We start from the raw sequence: 6889 nt of genomic DNA on the forward strand, positions 1-6889 counted from the left end.
ACAAACAAAAAAACAAGAAATAAATAGGAAAAGCTCCCTAACAAGATGAGTAGACTACAATCCCCGGACCATTCGGACCGGAATGTCGGCTACCAAGTTCACCAAGATGCCTTCTTGTTATGTAAGCAGCTAAGCAATAACTTCTTGCCATCCTAGAATCCCTTCACCTTCCAAACCAGCATTAATAATACTTCACCTCTTTACGAACTTCTGGCTGCAGTAAGGTACTAGACTTCAAGAACGTACCAATATAATGGCATTGAAGCGTGCCAAACCATTCAGGTCCTTCCAGGATAAAATTTCTCTCTCCTAAGATATTTTTTTAAAAAAGGGTAATTATGGAGGGTATAACAAAGGACAGAAGTGTGCAAATAAGAAGAAACTATTAGGTGGTGAACTAAGGATGGAATCAATTTATTATTATTATTTTTTTTGTGTAATAGCAATGAGATTTAGGATAATTTTATTCTAGATTTATCGTATCCATCTGATAATTTTTCATAAATAAAATATAATAAATAGAAAATATCAAAAAAATTGATAAATTAATATATTTGCAATTCATTTGCCTTCATCTTTTCGATCTTTTCTTTGCTTCGAAAAGCCAGAGAGGGTAGGGTGCAAAGAGCCAAGGGAGTTCTGGTGGTTTTGTCAAGGCGAAGAGGGACAGGGGCAGCTCTGGTATAAGAGTGGGAAGGACTCCCCACCCACACGAGCGGTTCCCTTTTGAACTTGTGCACGAGACCCCCAATGCCCACACCCTCAGAGGTGCAATCAGTCTCAAAGTAAGCGAAACAGAGAGAGGTCTGGGGGGCAGGGAGGGAGGGAGGGAGGGGGAGAGAGAGAGAGAGAAGGGAAGAACCAAGTGGTTTTCTTCCACCCGAGGCCGTTCCTCTCTCATTTTTCTGGGCTCTTTCTTCGTAAACAGTTCCGTCTTTGGGTTCTCCATCATCGTCTTCTTCCTGCTCTGAAAGCCCTGTGTTCCCTCGAACTTCCCTTGAAATAGCATCAAACCACAGAAAAAAATCCTTCCTTTCATCTTTAAATGTTTTCGGACTGAGGATTTACGAGAAACCGGTCAAGAAAAGGTCTAATTTGTGACAATTCCTCTTCCTTCTTCCCTTTTAAGAGGTCTTTCTTGCATTTTTCTGTGGTTTTCTTATGCTCTGAGTTTTTTTTTTTTTTTTTGATTTTGTATAGAAGAAGTTGTTAGTCTGCATTGAGTCATTTTGGTTTCGAAGAGATATGGCGCCTAAGCATCTAAAAACAACAGATGAGACGGGGTTCTTCCATCCTCCTCCACCCCCGCCACCTCCGTTTCATGGTGGTTTGGGCTCTTCATCTGGAGGGATGGAATGCAGGAGTGGTGGGATGGGCTTTCCAATGGAGCAGGAGAAGAACAAAGGCTGGGGCTTTCAGAGGTTCAGCGGGGAGCAAGGTTATCATCGGGATGAGAAGGAGGACCAGAGTGAGGAAGGAGAAGATGGTAGCCATGAGGATGACCAGCCCAAGCTCTGTGCCCGGGGCCATTGGAGGCCAGCTGAGGATGCCAAGCTCAAGGAGCTCGTCTCCCAATATGGCCCCCAGAACTGGAATCTGATTGCTGAGAAGCTCGAAGGGCGATCAGGTATTCAACCAACTCCACTGCACATAAAAACTGATGGATGATTAGATGCTCTCCCCCTCTCTCTCTCTCTCTCCATAACAAAGCAATAGTTCTCTCCTTGTAGGTTTTTTTTCTAAAGAGACTAGAATAAAATAAAATAAGAAGTTGCCTCAAAAGATTTTTTTTTTTTTGAATTCATACACAGATTACTAATTGCACGCCATTAAAAAAAATGAGATGATGTTTTTGATAGAATATTTTGATGTATCCTAATGGTCTTTTTCCCGTTTTAACTTATGCTTCTCTTTGTTTTGGTTTGGGATTTGGTTTTGGGCAGGGAAGAGCTGCAGGCTGAGGTGGTTCAACCAGCTGGACCCAAGGATCAACAGGAGGGCCTTCAGTGAGGAGGAAGAGGAGAGGCTTCTGGCTGCTCACAGGCTCTATGGCAAACAAATGGGCACTGATAGCCAGGCTTTTCCCTGGCAGGACAGACAATGCAGTGAAGAACCATTGGCATGTGATCATGGCCAGGAAGCAGAGGGAACAGTCCAGTTCCTACAGGAGGAGGAAGTCCTCCAACTCCTCCCCTAACGCTCCATCCTCTCAGGCCCTCCCCAACAAGATGGAGGTGAACACCAGCAATAATGCATGCAGTGGTGAGTCCACCATCACCTCCACTAGAGATGAGTCTGCCTCCGCCGGCACAGATCTCTCCCTCAGTTCCTTCACCAGTGGGATCATTCCTAACTTCCTCACCATATATAGCCGTTCCCAGCAGCCACAGCCCTATGAGTTCCTCATGGGTATGTTCTGTTCTTTTATTCTCCCCTCCTTGTTCTTCTCATTTTCCTTCATGTTTCCTGTGGCTTCTCTTCTCTTATCATGGTGCTTTCTAGCTAATTTCCTCTTTTTTTTTCTTTTTTTTACTACTTATTCTTTCTGGGTGAATGATTTGTCTCAATAATATAGCTGAGATGCTAAGTTATGCGACGTTTTTTCTCATGGGCCCCTCTTGAAAGCTGCCTGCTCATCACTTTTGCTTTGCATCATCTAGTTTTGATGAATGAATCTTTCAGTCTTTACTCTTTACTCTTGGTGGATGTTTTGGTGTTTTCCTCATGGGCATCTTTTCCTTATTGTTTGCTTTTTGTGCAGGTTCTGATGAAAAGCTGGTGGCTGGGAGGAATGGATGCTATGAGAAATTTGGCGACCATGGGATTAGCTTCCCACATGGTGCTCCCATGATGCTGGTTCCTTGTTTTTGATCACTCTGGTCTTTCTGATTCAACCACCGAAGCCTCGGCAACTGAATCGGTGGCCAACCACAGGACCAGTGCCTGGCTGCATGGTAAAAGAGATCATGAGAGGGAGAACGTTAGTCTGCCCTTCTTTGATTTCCTTGGAGTAGGAGCAACATAGAAAGTGAGGTTGCAGCCTAATGTACAGGAAATAATCTACAAAGGGGGTGGAAGAAAAGTGGGGACGAAAAAAAAGAGGGCGAGAAAGGTTTAAAAGCAGAAACAAGGGTGAAGGAGGGAGATTGGAAGTTTTTTTTCTCGTTAAAAGCAGCACCTTTGTTTTGCTGCCTGGAAACCTTAATCCGATGTTGTTAACTATTCTCAATGAGGTTTTTAGTAAACTAATGCCATGACCTCTGGTTCAACTTTCTGAACAAATGGGATGTTGCAGTAGCCTGTAATCTCCTGCACTCTTAGTCATACTCTCTAGTCTCATATTTGCTAAGTTATTGACTTAAACTAATCTAGTAAACACTGATACACATGTTTTCAGTCACATAGATGGTGGGATTTCTCAATTAATCTGAAATTTCGAATGCATTTTTAGATCGTGGACATCTGTGTTCCTTACATATGAATAATCTTATGATTAGTTTGCTAATTAAGTCACTACTTTGTATGACTTCGTCTAGGAGTAATTCTATCTTCATGGTTAAATCGAATCAAGAGTTTGGATGCTTTGTACATGCTCTGTGGTATAATTTCTGCGGTAAAGTCCATTGGCTACTCTGTGCGGTGCTTAGTTCTCATTTAAATGGTATTTCCCATTGCGTGCAGGTAACGAAAATTCTATGTTAATAAAAACTTGATTCAATGTACGCATAGTTGTAGAGATGATTTAGGAGATCCTTTTGAGTGTCGCGGCCAAGATATGAGGCTCTCAGTCTTGGATATTGTTGCTTCTTAGAATGGTGCAGCAGTTTCTGTTACCTAGCTTGAAAACGAAAACAGAAGTCAATTCCCATTTGGCTAGAATACGGCGAAATGATGTTATCCAATCTCCTATTAGCTCTTGAGCTCCATCATGCAATCTCCATTTGGCTAGAATCTGACGAATTGATGCTAATCTGTCTCCATTTAACCAAAATAACTTTTGCTCGGCATAAATACTTTAATATGATGGTAAATAAATCAAAGAAAACCACGAGCTTCGATCCGAATCGTCCGATGAATTTTTTCAGGCTTTCATGGTTAATTGCAGCTTATGCCTCGGTGCCCGCGGCACGTTGTCTAACGGCTAACAGTGGCATCATATCCCCTGCGAGCCACAGTAAGTTGTTCATGATGCATGCTTAGCTCACTCTAATTAATTAAAACCATTCCGTGCTTCACCAGGGTGGTTGAGAATATCTCTGACAAAATTATAGCACGTACAGTGAAATGGTTGTGTTACGATTTACGACACCTATAATGCAATCTTATAAAGCTTTGTAAAATGAATTCCCTTGTTTTATGATCTAAACAGAGGTTGCTTCCAGTTGGATTTAACCCAATGGCAACTTTCCCAAGGCATCAAGAACAGATGCGTTTTTAAGGCACACCACCCAACTACCCCTTGTGCTGCCGAAATGACAACTCCCCGGCGTTCCCTTGGAAGGGAAGCACTAATTTCTGGAGGGTAAAAGGAGAGCCAGAGCATTCCCTCTGAGCCCAGAGTAGTGCCCCAGTGGGAGGTAGTCGACTGCAACCAGCCTGCCAACAGTGTTCATAACTTAACATCATGTCACTGGGCCACGGGGCTTCCCTTTTGTGGCAACGGACCCCTTCGTAGGGAGGTTTGTAGCTGATCCAGCACAAAATCCTAGGTGGGAGGCAGGATGATTGATTCTCCTGCCCATATTTGGTAGGAGAAAAACGAGGGGTTGGCAAGGAAAGGGCTCTCATTTTGTTTCTTTTCCTGCTCTGAGAGGGCCGGCATTGGTCCTCAGAGCTACTGAAACTGACTCACCACACTACAATCATGGTGGCGAACAGTTATCTCGATAAGGGTCGAAGACTTGGAAGGCTTTAGGAAACAGAGAAGCAGTGAAGAGACTTTTGACAAGGTGGTGAAAAGATGCTTCCTGCAAAAATCTACTCCATGGACAAAACATTTGAAAAAAAAAGGTTATCTTTTTTATTGTTAAATTTACTGTTTTAGTTCTCTGATACAGGTATAGCTTTTCTCTACTTGTATCGATGGCCATGATGGTTACTTGTTTGGGTCCACCTAGAGTGTTCGAAGGTGTTACCAAACTAAAAACACCATTTAAGGGAGCTGGCAGGGTGACACAGGAAACAAAGGAAACCAGAGGTCCAGCGCCTCGTGGGGTTCATAAATATAGCTCTATATAACAGGCATAGCTCTCACTCTTTTTTTATTAGAGGATTTGATGACTTTATGGCATCATAGACGCAAAGCGAACTAAGAAGAGACGGAAGCTACTGCTAGTGGCTGGTGGCACGTGTGAGACGCTGCAAGACGTTGGGAGGGAGTGCAGAGAGTAACTTTTTTGTTTGTGTTTGGTCCAACGCTTTCCCATGAGCACAAAAAAGCTTTCGAAAGGAGACTCAGAAACGGCCTCCGGGCTCACGTGGGTGGCGAGCGGCGGGCGTTTGGCGGAGGACAGGGGAGGAAACGGCTTTGAGAAGCAGCCGAGGCCAAGGATTTCGTTCTCTTGTGCGGGCGTTGGGGGGGGGGGGAAGACACGGTCCACTCGGAGCCTTCCATCGGTTACGGCCACCCTTCCCACGCCCCCCCCTCCCTGAGACAAAGCTATCTACGTAATAACCTTGGCCGGTCAGGAGAGGAGAGAACAAATCCCGCAACGGTTTACGTACCTTTTTGAGACTTTATGTTGGAGTTATATGAATGGATAAGCCACTTGGCAACGATGCTGAAGAAAACTTATGTTGGTGTAATCCGAATGGATAAACTACTCGACAGGATTGTCGAAAAAAAATATATTTATAGTAGTTTATAGAGCTGATAAAATCCCTTGCAGTTGTGCCTAGAAGATGACAATTATGATACGGCAAGCTATATTGGACCCCGCCAAGGCTAGCTAATGTATTGTAATATCAGCTTCGTTCTTGCTATTTCTCTCTCATTATTAGGTTTATTTCCATGCCTGGCTTGCAGGCCTGCGTGCATCAGTTCATTTTTTGACCTCCAAAGACTTGACCGAGCGAATAGAAAGACATTTAATATTGTTCAGATGAACCCCATTTATCAGTGTGTTTAGGTTGATACGGTGTAGAAATTCAAAATGTATCTATCAAAGGTGAGGGCAGCTTATTCCTGCTCGAGTGATACTAAGTTGGTGTGAGATGGACCGTGTCAGATTTTTAATATATACCATTAGGCATTAAAGTAGTCCATAATTTAACATGTGGCTTCTTTGGCAGCTTATTTTTTATGTGGCAGGTGACGGGCCCGATCAACTTGTACTGGTCTCAGTCATGCCTGAGCCACAGCTGCCTCCCCAAGGAAAGAAAAAGGAAAATTGAATGGGTTGCATGACAGCATAGGACTTTAGTTTAAATATATAGAGAGGGTGTTATAATTCATAAAGGCTTCCTTTCTTTTCTTTTCTTTTCTTTTACTGCGTACATCTGCACATATTTAAAATGTTACCTTTATGTCTGTGGAAACGAAGTGAAAGGGCACCATCATTTGAAAGGATTCTCATCATTTCTACCAAATGAATCAATGGGGCCAGCATATTTATGTCATACGTCTGAGAGGTAATTTATCATATTTAATTTCAGTTGGATGATCGAAACAACGAAAAAAATTAAACAAAGAATGATGGTTTTGAGAGCCCACTAGATTGGATCCTTGGTCTGAAACAGGCTATCTTTTTTTTTTTTGGGTAACTACTGAAACAAGCCATCTAAACTTCAAAACATGAACAAATCTCTTTTAATTATGTGCTCAAGATAGAGATAGGCGTCCTCTAGTTTGCCAGCGCATTGTAGATTTACGTCCTGGCTGATCTCATCC

At 43.0% G+C, this 6889-nt stretch overlaps 1 pseudogene; it reads left to right on the top strand.

Annotated features, from left to right (window-relative positions):
* Positions 1 to 615: 615 nt before the first annotated feature.
* LOC103712555 lies at positions 616 to 3400 on the top strand (annotated as a pseudogene).
* Positions 3401 to 6889: the final 3489 nt, after the last annotated feature.

The sequence above is a fragment of the Phoenix dactylifera genome, chromosome 3, assembly GCF_009389715.1.
Source record: "Phoenix dactylifera cultivar Barhee BC4 chromosome 3, palm_55x_up_171113_PBpolish2nd_filt_p, whole genome shotgun sequence".
Classification (NCBI taxonomy): domain Eukaryota; kingdom Viridiplantae; phylum Streptophyta; class Magnoliopsida; order Arecales; family Arecaceae; genus Phoenix; species Phoenix dactylifera.